This window comes from Panulirus ornatus, chromosome 12, assembly GCF_036320965.1.
Source record: "Panulirus ornatus isolate Po-2019 chromosome 12, ASM3632096v1, whole genome shotgun sequence".
Lineage (NCBI taxonomy): Eukaryota > Metazoa > Arthropoda > Malacostraca > Decapoda > Palinuridae > Panulirus > Panulirus ornatus.
In genome coordinates this window covers 66,676,428-66,693,259 of record NC_092235.1, presented here as the reverse complement: position 1 = coordinate 66,693,259, position 16,832 = coordinate 66,676,428, and the positions used below count along the sequence as shown (strand labels likewise).

At 41.2% G+C, this 16,832-nt stretch overlaps 4 non-coding genes across 4 annotated transcripts; 3 read left to right on the top strand and 1 right to left on the bottom strand.

Annotated features, from left to right (window-relative positions):
* The first annotated feature begins 666 nt into the window (after positions 1 to 666).
* TRNAE-UUC (transfer RNA glutamic acid (anticodon UUC)) lies at positions 667 to 738 on the top strand. The gene has a single exon. It is a non-coding gene; the product is annotated as a tRNA-Glu (tRNA).
* A 1,760-nt stretch (positions 739 to 2,498) lies between these two features.
* On the bottom strand, positions 2,499 to 2,570 carry TRNAE-UUC (transfer RNA glutamic acid (anticodon UUC)). The gene has a single exon. It is a non-coding gene; the product is annotated as a tRNA-Glu (tRNA).
* Positions 2,571 to 3,526: 956 nt separating this feature from the next.
* TRNAE-CUC (transfer RNA glutamic acid (anticodon CUC)) lies at positions 3,527 to 3,598 on the top strand. Its single transcript has one exon. It is a non-coding gene; the product is annotated as a tRNA-Glu (tRNA).
* Positions 3,599 to 6,319: 2,721 nt separating this feature from the next.
* TRNAY-GUA (transfer RNA tyrosine (anticodon GUA)) lies at positions 6,320 to 6,408 on the top strand. The gene is given in 2 exon segments: positions 6,320 to 6,356; positions 6,373 to 6,408. It is a non-coding gene; the product is annotated as a tRNA-Tyr (tRNA).
* The last annotated feature ends 10,424 nt before the right edge of the window (positions 6,409 to 16,832 follow it).

Below are 16,832 nucleotides of genomic sequence, written 5' to 3'. Positions count from 1 at the left end.
GAAACCGATGAGTTTTTACAGACTTTAGTTTGATTTGCAGCATAATATATGCCTATGACAAGTTGGACGACCGGAAAGGTAAGGCATAGTTAAGAGTGAATGATGACTTGTTTTCAGAAGATAGTAAATTCATTTCCTTGTCCAGAATGCTGGCATGTGTTCAGAGGGCGTTTACACTGTTTATAGCCTCTGTGTTACTGTTTGTGATGTGGTGAGTCGAAGTCTCGTGAATGTCGTGTGTGATAATCGGTATGGTTGTAGTTCGTCGATTGAAACTGGTTGACTGTTCAGGATTATGAGTGGGTGCAGATCCCATCCACGTCTGTCTAAGGTTTAGAGGGGGGATGACGGTGGATTTCTGTGCAAATGGAAACCTTTCGTCTCGAGGGAACCAGTGTTCTAATTGCGTGATGTAGTGTTGTATGTCGACAGTTGTTACTTGAGCAGTGTCGTGTTGTGACGTAATGAAGGTCATTTATATAAGAGAGGACTTTCACACAAGTGTCTGCAGGTGGTGATGGGAAGTCAATTAAAAAGGGAGTGAACTGGTATGGCTGCTTGTAAACATGATGCCATATCTTTTGATGCGATTTAAGTGACTCTGCCAACTTTCGCACCTACATCCAAGAGAGTAACTTGACCCAAGAGCTAAAGGTAATATTAAGATCCCATGTGGTCTAGTGGCTAGGATACCTGGCTTTCACCCAGGAGGTCCGGGTTCGATTCCCGGCATGGGAAAAATCTTTTCAAACCGAAACGCTTGTCCGCCGACTGCCCCTTATACGTGAAAAAAAAGAATTGAAAAGCAACTTTAGGAGCCTTCATGGGAACTACAGCTGTAAGACTCATGCTGTTTACGGTGACCTCATCAAGAACATTTGGAGTCATAAGGGTATATATTGAGTCATCAGGGTATATATTGAGTCATCACGTTATGCATTGAGTCATCAGGGTATATATGTTTCGCCAGTGTCGTGTTTCTTATGGGAGGAGGATGTTCAGCAATAGGTTGCTGAAGTGTGAAGCAATGGGTAAGGTGTTGTTTCTACTCTGGTTTGGTGGTTGGTTATGGGCTGGGTTTGGATGGGAAGGGGTCTTAGTGATGTGGCAACTGGATGGAGAGCGCATTGAAATGAAATGAAATCAAAATTAGTTTTGTTTGACATTGTGTAGGTGTTCATGTTTTGTGGTGGCAAGGTAGCTGATGTTTGTTCTAAGTGCCCTGCTTTGTGTGCTTTGAAGCTTTTGTGTTTGCTTTTGAGAGGGTTGATGTCCCGACAGGTGAGGCATAGTTTAGAGTGGAGCAAACGAATTGTCTGCTAGAGATGTAAAGGCATTAATTTTCCTTTTTCCAAAGTTCCCGATAACATGTTCTTATATGTACTCAGTTTATGGCTTCTGTGTTGATGTTAGTGGTGTAGGGAGTAAAGGTCATTGTGTACCATCAGGGTTAAGAGTTTAGTTGAGTGGAAGTCGTTGACCTTTCAGTGTTAGAGAAGGGTACAGGTTGGATTCGTGTCTCTCTGGGGTGAAGAGGGTGTCGGTGGAGATATGTATTGGGGGTACAAAAGAATCGTCCTAAGTAACATGGTGTTAATTGAGCAGCTTCGTATAACTTGATTGATATCATCCTGAGATGAGAGGGTTTTTCCTACAACTGTCTGCGGGTTATGATGGAATTAAAAGGTGTATTAAGTAAATCGAAACACTGCCAATTTTCCCATCTAACCGCAGAAAGATGAGTCTATATCAAGATCTTTATTATATATTTATTACCCATGTGGTCTAGTGGCTTGGATACACGACTCGCAGTTCACCCAGGAAACCCGGATTCGATTACCCATGCCTGAAAATTGTTTTCAGACCCAAAGGTTGCAAGTGCAAGGACTGCCACGAAAAGCTAAAAAAAAGAAAAAAAAAAAAATTTAAGTGGCAACAGTTCATTGGCTCACTTCCACAATAGGATTACTGGATTAATGGAACAGAGTGATTATATAAAACGGGGATACTGTAATGGAACAGAGTGATTATATAAAACGGGGATACTGTAAGGTAACCGTCATATTCCTTGCTCTCCGATTTGATAAACGTAATCTTCAGGCAATATGTGCCTCACACTTGATCTACTCTATCGTGGAGTCATGGCTGATCTGGTGATGGACATTCTGACTACATAAAACTTTCTTGATCTACTCTATCATGGAGTCATGGCTGATCTGGTGATGGACATTCTGACTACATAAGACTTTATCACAACGAAATCTAATCATCATTATCATCATGAATTTTATTCTTACTAAATTGCCGATTTTTCCTAACCTTTACTTATATAACTGTCCAGCTCACTAATTTGTGTCCTGGATGTCGTGTGTCTCACGGAGTCGTAAGATTTATTCTTGTTTTTTTTCCCCTATTTCAAGATAGATGCCAGATACATTCTCTCAGGTCTTGCGGCAGTAGGTGTACGGATAATGTTACCTTTTGAAAAAAAAATATTCTTCCCATGCCGGGAATCGAACCCGGGCCTCCTGGGTGAAAGCCAGGTATCCTAGCCACTAGACCACATGGGACTTTGAACAATGAGGGAGCTCTCGTGAAACCAATTTCTTGAAAATAGGTGCGAAAATTGGTAGTTTCAGTCGAATTAAAACGCGAGGTATAGTGTAAACTGGCACATGGCGAAGCTCATCTTTCTTTTATATAAAAATATATTATCCCGCTACTCCTTAGTTATCCATGATATTACTCTGGGCTTTCCTGAGTTTCATCATATATTGTCGATCGCTCTACTAAGAGAAACAGAAGCCAACTCCACATGGCGGGAAAGAATATTGTTTAGTCTTAGATAAGGCAGATGAAATTGCCCAAAATAGGTAGGCTTTTAAAAGCAGTATTGATTCGTCAGATGATGGTTTAAAAACTGCTTTCGGTAAAGCACTAAGTGAGGATTTCATACAAGAAGAGGACAAAAGATGGACTAGGAAATCCACTGTCCATCTTAATGAAATGCATCGTTACACGTAGGTCGGCGGAGGAAGACTTTAAGAGATCGCTGAAAATACGGCAAGGTCACGAGTACCACAGACTAAATCATACGGCAATGTTGATTATAGAAAATGCAAGGAATGTGGGCAGAGATATGGTAACACTGGAGAGGAATCTTTGTTCGACTGAGGATAATTGAGCCTTGTAGATATGTACAAACGTGCACTGCAAGTAAGGGACGAAACATTGTTAACGGTGGGATACCTGAGACTAAGATTATTCCCACTTTTGGCATCAAGGAAAGTCGCGTAATCAGTGTTAAGATTTTAAGGTTTGTGTAAAGGTCCAACAATGTAACGTGTAATGTTATAATCGTCTAGTCGTTTGGGCCTTAGGAAGAAACCATTGCGACACATGTGATCCTTGTGGTTTACCACTCACCACCAAGTGAACGTGGCTTATACAATTCATTAGCTGAAGCGAAAACATTACATGGGTATTCTGTACTAAGATTACATAGGTATTCAACACTTTAATCAGATCCCGTGTGGTCTAGTGGCTAGGATACGCGGCTCTCACCCGCGAGGCCCGGGTTCGATTCCCGGCACGGGAAAGTTTTCACGTGTTGCAGAACCAGCTCTAAGAATATACACATATGCGTGTGCACGCTCTTAGGCTGCCAAATATGCGCAACTTCGAGTTGTGTGAGCGTGAAACTTTAGTGAGAGCAATTAGAATAGGGCGTAACAAAGTGAAAAGTGAGGAAATATCTTTTTTACCGTATACTATTCCTCTGTTCATGTAATCACTCAATTCCAGTATTCCTATCTTGGAAGCGAAGCCGGTAAACTGACTCAAGTCGAGATTTGTCACTTTTCCGTACACTTGGGGCCCAACATGCACTGCTCCCACACAACGTTGCCCTGGTCAAGGGTTGTCGCTGATTTCGTGATTATAAGACTAAGGTTAAAATGCTCATGTTGATCGTTTGTTTAAGGTGTCGGAAAAGAAAATTATCATCCCGAATGCGTTCGATGAATTTCGGAAAGATTAATACGACCCGTGTTGTCTCGGTAGGGTTGGTGAACATGAATGAGACAAATTTTCTTCATAATCATGGTAGCCCCCACTTGATAGTGATTTCCATCAAAATATGAAATCATTATAACATCACGGCAAATGACAAGAGATGTCGCCAGCAATAGATATATTACCGTATCATGACACAGGGTTACCAATGTGAGGCCAGACTAATAGGCATTTCTCAAAATCCTCCATCCGAGGTGTCATATTGTTTCACACAAAAGGTTTTTCTTTTTTTTTCTTATCAAGTGTACGTCCTCGCCTTAGGGTATTTCCTTCATTTGTTGTTTATATCGTTGGCTGATGCAGTTTTCAACTAACTAAAGCTTAATGATTTCAACGTCCGGGACAAGCGAAAACGTGACCTTCATGAAACATGATCTCCTGACCTAGATGAGTCAGCTGATGCAAAATGGAATTACCTTAGACTCGCTCTTCACTCTCCTGGAGGCATACGAGGAGATGATGTCATCATTGGACTTGGATCCATTTGCTGGAATGTGAATGTCATACATCCTTTTGCATTTAACAGCTAAAAACACCTGATTTTATTTCTCGGGCTTATGTACATGTAACTTAATAAACATTTAATATCTAAAATTTCGTGAAGAGTCGTCCAGCTGCATGATTTCATTATGTGTGTCCTCGTTGTTACAGTAAACATCATGAGAATCGCTGTCGTTAGGTCGTCAGATCCATTCTCACCTTAGGTCGACGTTTTCTTATCAGATAAGGCACCTTAAAATTACCTCTTACTGCGTTTTGTAGCAGTCGGTGTACATGCACTATTTTGGGTTCGAAAAGGGCTTTCCCATGCCGCAAATCAAACCCGGGCCTCTTGGATGAAAGCCATGGGATCCTGGCCACTAGAGCACATGGTATATAAACAGTAATAATCGTTGCTATTGGGATTAGGTGCGAAAACTAACAGTTCCATTTTAATTACACCGGAAGACACAGTAGTCATTTCAACTTGTAACCACTCTTCTTTTCACTCCCTACTTGACCTCCAACCACAAACTGCAGAAAAGTTTGTAAGAGTCGTCTCAAATACAAATGACCTGAATCACATAACACCCTGAGGATGGAAAAAATAATGACAAACATGTAGTATTGAATGACGCTAATATAACACTGGCTCACTCAAAACGCAAACTCTCTATCCACACAGCTTTCTACCCTCAGCCTTTTAATCCCAGAGAGAGAGAGAGAGAGAGAGGAATCCAACCTGCATCCTCTCATAAGCCACCTTCACTAACGTAACTCCAGCCAAACTGATTATCAGATACAACCCACAAGACATTTACTCCCAGCACCACCACACCCTTAATACAAAAGCCATAAACAAACTGAATACTCTCAGAACAATATCCGAGAGCGAGATTTGAACGGAAAAAAAAAAAAAAAGTCCGTCCAAACAATTCATTTGCTCCACCCTAAACCATGCCTCACCTGCCTGGGCATCTGCCTCGTCAAAATCAAACACAAATATTCTACATTTGGACATTAAAACAAAATTACTTCTAATTTCGTATCATTTCGATATGATCAGCACTAAGCTCTCCACACTGGACCCCATACACCCAAACAACTCGGAAATAACCACCAACACCTAGTTAGAAAGCTTACCCTTGCGTGTGTGGGCGTTTATGTATATACATGTGGATAGGTTGGGCCATACTTTCGTCTGTTTCCTTGAGCTACCTCGCTAACGCGGGAGACAGCGACAAAGCGTAATAGAAATATATATATATATATATATATATATATATATATATATATATATATATATATATATATATATGACTTAATGAATAATGAACTACAACTATCCCACCCGAGACTTTTAGCATCGTTTCACCCATTTGAAACGATATACCGCAATCATGCACGAGTTCCTCTGTATCCTCTACGTTCGTAAACACTGCCCATCTCTCCTTCTTTACAAACGCCTATTCAGCATTGAAGACCCTTCTTGCCCAGGATGCAACATCCATGCTGAAGCAGAACACTTACTTTTCAGTCGACTTATTGTCACTTGACAGATAAACAAATCACTGTGCTTCTTGCTCTGTGATCCTGCATGGGAAACGTGCTAAGGGCTAAGGGAAAATAAGTAGTGTTTATGTAACCTACAATTACATGTGGTTCACTTATACATATACCAAACTTTCATTTTCATGCATAGAAAAAAAGGTATAATTAGTGTGTGAATTTGCTTGCAAAAGCAGAAAGTTTCTAGTATAATGTGCCTTCGGTAGCTCAGTTGGTAGAGCGGTGGACTGTAGGCGGAATTAATCAGTCATCCATAGGTCGCTGGTTCGAATCCGGCTCGAAGGAAATTAGATTTTGTTGAAATTCATTGTGAGTCTGGCGCTCATACATATGATTTAGAAGTTTATGGACATACTTTCATATTTCACATCTCCTTTACTATAGTCATGTTCGAACCATTTTTCTCTGCATGACAAATATTGATATGTAACTTCGGGAATTGATATCAAGAAATTAGTGCGACTCTATATATTTCCAGTGATAAAATGTAACGAGTTCATTGCAATATATATATATATTGGAAAGGATCACAATTTTGCGCGTGATCAAGATATTCCTATGAGTCCACGGGGAAAATGAAACACGAAAAATTCCCAAGTGCACTTTCGTGTAATAATCACATCATCAGGGGAGAAACAAGAGAGAAATATAAGTCAGTTGATATACATCGACGAATGTAAACATGTTTACCAAATGGCGTCCTAGCTTCATCTCTTCGATGTATATCAACTGACTTTTATATTTCTCTCTTGTGTCTCCCCTGATGATGTGATTATTACACGAAAGTGCACTTGGGAACTTTTCGTGTTTCATTTTCCCCGTGGACTCATAGGAATATATATATATATATATATATATATATATATATATATATATATATATATATATATATATATATATATTATCCCTGGGAATAGGGGAGAAAGAATACTTCCCACGTATTCCCTGCGTGTCGTAGAAGGCGACTAAAAGGGTAGGGAGCGGGGGGCTGGAAATCCTCCGCTCTCATTATTTTTTTTTTTTGATTTTCCAAAAGAAGGAACACAGAAAGGGGCCAGGTGAGGATATTTCCTCAAAGGCCCAGTTCTCTGTTCTTAACGCTACCTCGCTAACGCGGGAAATGGCGAATAGTTTGAAAGAAAAAAGAAAAAATATATATATATATATATATATATATATATATATATATATATATATATATATATATATATATATATATATATATATATATCCAGAGATAGAATGCAAAGAATTCAGTGTAATATCATTAGGTAATTCTTACTTCATATATAATATAGGAGCATTTCGGAAGTCACTGTAATAGGCCTTATAATCAAGTCGCAGTGAAAGTATGATTATCGATTGATATGCTATGCAGAATATACGTTGACTTTACGTGGAACTGCCCTTGAGAGTCGGAGCACTGTTCGAATACACTGCTTCTTTATGAAAGGAAAGCTGATTAGCTTTGGTGAAGTGAGGGTAAAGACCTAATTAGTCGAGGAGCCAAATACGAGTCAACACTGGGAGGTATCAACACTGGGAGGTAAGAGAGGGACGTGACCACATCGCGCCTGTGACCCCTACAAGAAAGATATCCAGGGTAGGTTGTAGATTGTCGGGTCCATCACCGTATCGATGCTGTGACGTTAACGCAACACGTCAGCCCAATAAGATATACGAGTGAGTGGTTTCAACGCTATACCTGAAGTTGTATCAGATAGTTTACTTGCTGGACAAGTTATACTCCAGTTACTGTTTATATATAACTTTTTTTTATAAACTTTTGGCTATTATAATTTGTTTTTTTTTTAGTTTATTATAAATAGATGAATAATTTGTCAATATAATCCTCTCACTTCTTTTAGGAGACGTAGTATTAAATTCAAAGCATTTATCGGCTCTTGATACTAAGGGTATATGCTATGGGTTTTCCAATGGTGGGGAATTACGCAATTAATTGATACCTTAGTAACGATCACTCGTTGAAGGAACCCTCATGTAAACAGATCAAGCTGCATTCTGTACTCACAAGGCATTCGACAGTAAGTGGAAAATTTAAGTGTACATTTGATCGGTCTTTGCTGAGAGACGAATGTTTTGGTACTAAAATTTGTTAATGGCACCAGCACCTTTCAGATTCGGATGTCATTACCTCCGCATAATTCACGTGCATAGCTGGTAACACAATCCAAGTAGTTGAGCCAGTGCAAAGAAAAAGTTATGTATCAAATTTTTGATGTCTAAAGAAATCTTGGATTCACGTCAGGAAATTTAGTGACAAGTGTCTGGTAACACTGATATTTGGTTTCGCAGGAACAAGCTTGACAGCGGCCGTTGTTCTCGTACGGCCGCCAAGGCAAAAGAACAGAGCTGTTTGTTGGACATTGTTCAACGCGGAGGATAACTCTAGATGATCAAGCCATCACTGCTGCACTTGACAGTAAAAAGAGGTACGAAGCACATATGTAGGTTAGTTTTTGATTACTTACGATAAAATCATGATAGAGGTTTACAGATTTGGTTTGGAAATAGGTAGTTTGTATTGGCGTATTGTTAAATCTCTGGGTTCGAAGGGTATTTCAGTGATCCTCACTGGGTATGTGTCTTCTAAAAGTGGAAAACGACTTACCCATCTGTAAGGTAACGTACACTGGCCTTTGCTCTCAGCCTTGAGTAGAGAATCTGGTGACAGCCCGCGCATCTTTCTATGAACAATTTGCACAACTTTTGGGTGTCGTTTCATGCTGGATACCTGAGATTGAATTAACTTAATGTGTCACTAATGTTGGTCTATCCTTGAGAAAAGTTCTGTTATTTTGGTCATGGAAATTTTTTTTCTTGTTAGGCTGAACCTTCCCATATTAAGATGAGCTGGTCGTAGGTCCTGAGCGGATTAGCTTCGCCTCTTTCCTGGCAACTTTATCAGAAAACAACGTGTGTATGTAGGATCGTCATGCATGATGGCCATTTCTTGGACAAGGAGGTGGTATTGTCGAACTATTGTTGTCGTGTTGTGTCCCAATGTTTAGTATAACTTGGACGAGTCGTCTAACGACATGGAGATGAGGGGTTTGACCTGCTTCATGCCCAGATATTACCAGTGTTCCTTTCTCGATAACTCATTTGGAAGAGCAGCGGATTCTGCTCGCTATAACGAGCAGATATTTAAAAGTCTTTACTTCGAATACCGTTCGAAGTACAGGCTTTTCTCACATTTCTTTCGAATCTAATGTAATCGTTCACCTGAGCTGAACGATCACACTTTTCCGGCGGTGCGTACAATAAACTAAAACTGTTGTGCTCTCGGAGTTAGGGTCGTACACATAAAATATGTGATCATAGAATTACCTTTTGAACCTGAATTGGAGGATGGAGCTTGATGATCACGGCCATAATGTTCTCGGCAGTTGTGTAGGTATTTTCATGAACTTGGATAACAGTTATGATGTTCTGGAACAAGACGTTTGTGATTTTAAAAATTACCATTTCATATCGTTTAAGTGTGTCCATACGATGAATGATTTTATTTGGGATCATATATCTCTCAAAAACAAAATGAGTGGTGAACGAAAGTGTGTAAAGAAGATGAGCATTTGTCGAAGATTATGGAGTAGTGATGATGTAGTTAAGTAGAGATGGGTGTAGGGAAGATGACTTTTTTACCTGACTTTCAAAACGATCCAAGTTAAGTCAGACATTTCACTTTACATCAATCAGCCTCGAGGCCGATGTTAAGTGAGATGTCTGACCGTTACCAGCTCACCGGGAGTGAGGTCCAGGGACCCTTCTCTAACGAATGAATGCTTAACCTCCCGCAAAGGTTCATGAGTGTATGCACTTGTCCACACCCTGTACATGAAGAGTGTGTGTATATGATTATAAATATGTACTGTACGGGGAGGGAGTTTTACCCTCCTGAGCCTTTTCACTACCATAGAACTTTTAAAAGCTTCTTTTGGTGTCTGCATTTACCCCCTTCATTCACTCTATTCCATTCGTCTGTTACCATTATATTAATGAATGAAGTTTCTTGCTTAAAATCGCGTTATGTCCTCTGGTTGTTCTATCCATACATCTCAAAGAATTGTTCACTGCCTTAGTATTGGTATACTTAAAATTGGTATACTTAAAATTGTAATCAGGTCAACTTTCATTCTTCTATTTTCCAAGGTGTGTATACTCGTGGGCTTAAGCCTTTTCCTGTAACTAAGCCTCTCTTAATCCTTGTAGCATATCCATTGCCCACCTCTAGACCTTCTGTATTAGCTCGAGATTATTCTAGTTATAGATGAGTACCTTGCTGAAAAATTCCTGAACCATGAGTACACTTCTCACGTTTCCTAGCAATCATTTGGGCTCCTAACTATACTCCAAGGTAGGACTTTGATGACTTAAGAATCTGATTGTTAGAGTTGATGTAGACTCCCAAATCCCTCCCACAAAAAAGAACAAATATTGCAGCTATTTCCCGCCATACGATAATCGTATCAACGTCTTATTTTGCAGTTACGGATAACATCAGGACACCTTTTTTAAGAAAGTGTCTTCGTGATACCCAGAGCCTCTCATCAGGAACTGCTGCAGCTCCATAGCTGCAACACTCCATTATGAGAGAAGTGGTGGACTCGAAGTGAGTTCTTCGAGACGAGACTACCCCAATGATACAGCTTCGTCAAAGGTAACTTTTCACTCGCGGTGTAACCTCATACAGGCAGAGTACCAGATTACGCATATATATATATATATATATATATATATATATATATATATATATATATATATATATATATATATATTTTTTTTTTTTTTTTTGCTTTGTCGCTGTCTACCGCGTTAGCGAGGTAGCGCAAGGAAACAGACGAAAGAAATGGCCCAACCCCCCCCCATACACATGTATATACATACACGCAACTATACATACCTACACAGCTTTCCATGGTTTACCCCAGACGCTTCACATGCCCTGATTCAATCCACTGACAGCACGTCAACCCCGGTATACCACATCGATCCAATTCACTCTATTCCTTGCCCTCCTTTCACCCTCCTGCATCTTCAGGCCCCGATCACACAAAATCTTTTTCACTCCATCTTTCCACCTCCAATTTGGTCTCCCACTTCTCCTCGTTCCCTCCACCTCCGACACATATATCCTCTTGGTCAATCTTTCCTCACTCATTCTCTCCATGTGCCCAAACCATTTCAAAACACCCTCTTCTGCTCTCTCAACCACGCTCTTTTTATTTCCACACATCTCTATTACCCTTACGTTACTTACTCGATCAAACCACCTCACACCACACATTGTCCTCAAACATCTCATTTCCAGCATATCCACCCTCCTGCGCACAACTCTATCCATAGCCCACGCCTCGCAACCATACAACATTGTTGGAACCACTATTCCTTCAAACATGCCCATTTTTGCTTTCCGAGATAATGTTCTCGACTTCCACACATTCTTCAAGGCTCCCAGGATTTTCGCCCCCTTCCCCTCCCTATGATCCACTTCCGCTTCCATGGTTCCATCCGCTGCCAGATCCACTCCCAGATATCTAAAACACTTTACTTCCTTCAGTTTTTCTCCATTCAAACTTACCTCCCAGTTGACTTGACCCTCAACCCTACTGTACCTAATAACCTTGCTCTTATTCACATTTACTCTTAACTTTCTTCTTTCACACGCTTTACCAAACTCAGTCACCAGCTTCTGCAGTTTCTCACATGAATCAGCCGCCAGCGCTGTATCATCAGCGAACAACAACTGACTCACTTCCCAAGCTCTCTCATACTTGCCACTCTTTCCAAAACTCTTGCATTCACCTCCCTAACAACCCCATCCATAAACAAATTAAACAGCCATGGAGACGTCACACACCCCTGCCGCAAACCTACATTCACTGGGAACCAATCACTTTCCTCTCTTCCTACACGTACACATACCTTACATCCTCGATAAAAACTTTTCACTGCTTCTAACAACTTGCCTCCCACACCATATATTCTTAATACCTTCCACAGAGCATCTCTATCAACTCTATCATATGCCTTCTCCAGATCCATAAATGCTACATACAAATCCATTTGCTTTTCTAAGTATTTCTCACATACATTCTTCAAAGTAAACACCTGATCCACACATCCTCTACCACTTCTGAAACCACACCGCTCTTCCCCAATCTGATGCTCTGTACATGCCTTCACCCTCTCAATCAATACCCTCCCATATAACTTACCAGGAATACTCAACAAACTTAAACCTCTGAAATTTGAGCACTCACTCTTATCCCCTTTGCCTTTGTACAATGGCACTATGCACGCATTCCGCCAATCCTCAGGCACCTCACCATGAGTCATACATACATTAAATAACCTTACCAACCAGTCAATAATACAGTCACCCCCTTTTTCAATAAATTCCACTGCAATACCATCCAAACCTGCTGCCTTGCCGGCTTTCATCTTCCGCAAAGCTTTTACTACCTCTTCTCTGTTTACCAAATCATTTTCCCTAACCCTCTCACTTTGCACACCACCTCGACCAAAACACCCTATATCTGCCACTCTTATCATCAAACACATTCAACAAACCTTCAAAATACTCACTCCATCTCCTTCTCACATCACCACTACTTGTTATCACCTCCCCTTTTGCGCCCTTCACTGAAGTTCCCATTTGCTCCCTTGTCTTACACACTTTATTTACCTCCTTCCAGAACATCTTTTTATTCTCCCTAAAATTTAATGATACTCTCTCACCCCAACTCTCATTTGCCCTCTTTTTCACCTCTTGCACCTTTCTCTTTACCTCCTGTCTCTTTCTTTTATACATCTCCCGCTCAATTGCATTTTTTCCCTGCAAAAATCGTCCAAATACCTCTCTCTTCTCTTTCACTAATAATCTTACTTCTTCATCCCACCACTCTCTACCCTTTCTAATCAAGGCACCTCCCACTCTTCTCATGCCACAAGCATCTTATGCGCAATCCATCACTGATTATATATATATATATATATATATATATATATATATATATATATATATATATATATTTTTTTTTTTCTTTCATACTATTCGCCATTTCCCGCATTAGCGAGGTAGCGTTAAGAACAGAGGACTGGGCCTTTGAGGGAATATCCTCACCTGGCCCGCCTTCTCTGTTCCTTCTTTTGGAAAATTGAAAAAAACTTTGTTTTAGATATCTGGGAGTGGATCTAGCAGCGGATGGAACCATGGAAGTGGATCATAGGGTGGGGGAGGGGGCGAAAATTCTGGGAGCCTTGAAGAATGTGTGGAAGTCGAGAACATTATCTCGGAAAGCAAAAATGGGTATGTTTGAAGGAATAGTGGTTCCAACAATGTTGTATGGTTGCGAGGCGTGGGCTATGGATAGCGTTGTGCGGAGGAGGATGGATGTGCTGGAAATGAGATGTTTGAGGACAATGTGTGGTGTGAGGTGGTTTGATCGAGTAAGTAACGTAAGGGTAAGAGAGATGTGTGGAAATAAAAAGAGCGTGGTTGAGAGAGCAGAAGAGGGTGTTTTGAAATGGTTTGGGCACATGGAGAGAATGAGTGAGGAAAGATTGACCAAGAGGATATATGTGTCGGAGGTGGAGGGAACGAGGAGAAGTGGGAGACCAAATTGGAGGTGGAAAGATGGAGTGAAAAAGATTTTGTGTGAACATGCAGGAGGGTGAAAGGAGGGCAAGGAATAGAGTGAATTGGATCGATGTGGTATACCGGGGTTGACGTGCTGTCAGTGGATTGAATCAGGGCATGTGAAGCGTCTGGGGTAAACCATGGAAAGCTGTGTAGGTATGTATAGTTGCGTGTATGTATATACATGTGTATGGGGGTGGGTTGGGCCATTTCTTTCGTCTGTTTCCTTGCGCTACCTCGCAAACGCGGGAGACAGCGACAAAGCAAAAAGAAAATATATATATATATATATATATATATATATATATATATATATTTTTTTTTTTTTTTTTTTTTTTGCTTTGTCGCTGTCTCCCGCGTTTGTGAGGTAGCGCAAGGAAACAGACGAAAGAAATGGCCCAACCCACCCCCATACACATGCCTTGATTCAATCCACTGACAGCACGTCAACCCCGGTATACCTCATCGCTCCAATTCACTCTATTCTTTGCCCTCCTTTCACCCTCCTGCATGTTCAGGCCCCGATCACACAAAATCTTTTTCACTCCATCTTTCCACCTCCAATTTGGTCTCCCTCTTCTCCTCGTTCCCTCCACCTCCGACACATATATCCTCTTGGTCAATCTTTCCTCACTCATTCTCTCCATGTGACCAAACCATTTCAAAACACCCTCTTCTGCTCTCTCAACCACGCTCTTTTTATTTCCACACATCTCTCTTACCCTTACGTTACTTACTTGATCAAACCACCTCACACCACACATTGTCCTCAAACATCTCATTTCCAGCACATCCATCCTCCTGCGCACAACTCTATCCATAGTCCACGCCTCGCAACCATACAACATTGTTGGAACCACTATTCCTTCAAACATACCCATTTTTGCTTTCCGAGATAATGTTCTCGACTTCCACGCATTCTTCAAGGCTCCCAGAATTTTCGCCCCCTCCCCACCCTATGATCCACTTCCGCTTCCATGGTTCCATCCGCTGCCAGATCCACTCCCAGATATCTAAAACACTTCACTTCCTCCAGTTTTTCTCCATTCAAACTCACCTCCCAATTGAATTGACCCTCAACCCTACTGTACCTAATAACCTTGCTCTTATTCACATTTACTCTTAACTTTCTTCTTTCACACACTTTACCAAACTCAGTCACCAGCTTCTGCAGTTTCTCACATGAATCAGCCACCAGCGCTGTATCATCAGCGAACAACAACTGACTCACTTCCCAAGCTCTCTCATCCCCAACAGACTTCATACTTGCCCCTCTTTCCAAAACTCTTGCATTCACCTCCCTAACAACCCCATCCATAAACAAATTAACCATGGAGACATCACACACCCCTGCCGCAAACCTACATATATATATATATATATATACTCTTTTTTATTCTTTTTTATTTTGCTTTGTCGCTGTCTCCCGCGTTTGCGAGGCAGCGCAAGGAAACAGACGAAAGAAATGGCCCAACCCACCCCCATACACGTGCACACACACACACGTCCACACACGCAAATATACACACCTATACATCTCAATGCACACATACATACACACACACAGACACATACACATATACCCATGCACACAGTTCACATTGTCTGCCTTCATCCATCCCCATCGCCACCCCGCCACACATGGAATAACATCCCCCTCCCCCCTCATGTGTGCGGGGTAGCGCTAGGAAAAGACAACAAAGGCCCCACCCGCTCACACTCAGTCTCCAGCTGTCATGCAATAATGCCCGAAACCACAGCTCCCTTTCCACATCCAGGCCCCACACAGCTTTCCGTGGTTTACCCCAGACGCTTCACATGCCCTTATTCAATCCACTAACAGCACGTCAACCCCGGTACACCACATCGATCCAATTCACTCTATTCCTTGCCTGCCTTTCACCCTCTTGCATGTTCAGGCCCCGATCACTCAAAATCTTTTTCACTCCATCTTTCCACCTCCAATTTGGTCTCCCACTTCTCCTCGTTCCCTCCACCTCCGACACATATATCCTCTTGGTCAATCTTTCCTCACTCATTCTCTCCATGTGCCCAAACCATTTCAAAACACCCTCTTCTGCTCTCTCAACCATGCTCTTTTTATTTCCACACATCTCTCTTACCCTTACATTACTTACTCGATTAAACCACCTCACACCACACATTGTCCTCAAACATCTCATTTCCAGCACATCCATCCTCCTGCGCACAACTCTATCCATAGCCCACGCCACGCAACCATACAACATTGTTGGAACCACTATTCCTTCAAACATACCCATTTTTGCTTTCAGAGATAATGTTCTCGACTTCCACACATTCTTCAAGGCTCCCAGGATTTTCGCCCCCTCCACCACCCTATGATTCAATTCCGCTTCCATGGTTCCATCCGCTGCCAGATCATCTCCCAGATATCTAAAACACTTTACTTCCTCCAGTTTTTCTCCATTCCAACTTACCTCCCAATTGACTTGACCCTCAACCCTACTGTACCTAATAACCTTGCTCTTATTCACATTTACTCTTAACTTTCTTCTTTCACACACTGTACCAAACTCAGTCACCAGCTCCTGCAGTTTCTCACATGAATCAGCCACCAGAGCTGTATCATCAGCGAACAACAACTGACTCACTTCCCAAGCTCTCTCATCCACAACAGACTTCATTCTTGCCCCTCTTTCCAAAACTCTTGCATTCACCTCCCTAACAACCCCATCCATAAACAAATTAAACAACCATGGAGACATCACACACCCCTGCCGCAAACCTACATTCACTGAGAACCAATCACTTTCCTCTCTTCCTACACGTACACATGCCTTACATCCTCGATAAAAACTTTTCAGTGCTTCTAACAACTTGCCACCCACACCATATATTCTTAATACCTTCCATATATATATATACGAAATCATAGAGGAGTAGACCAAGTGAGGATTTCCTGTCTAAGGCTCAGTCTTTTCGTGATGCTACGTCGGTAATGCGAGAAATGGCGATATAATATATATATATATATATATATATATATATATATATATATATATAT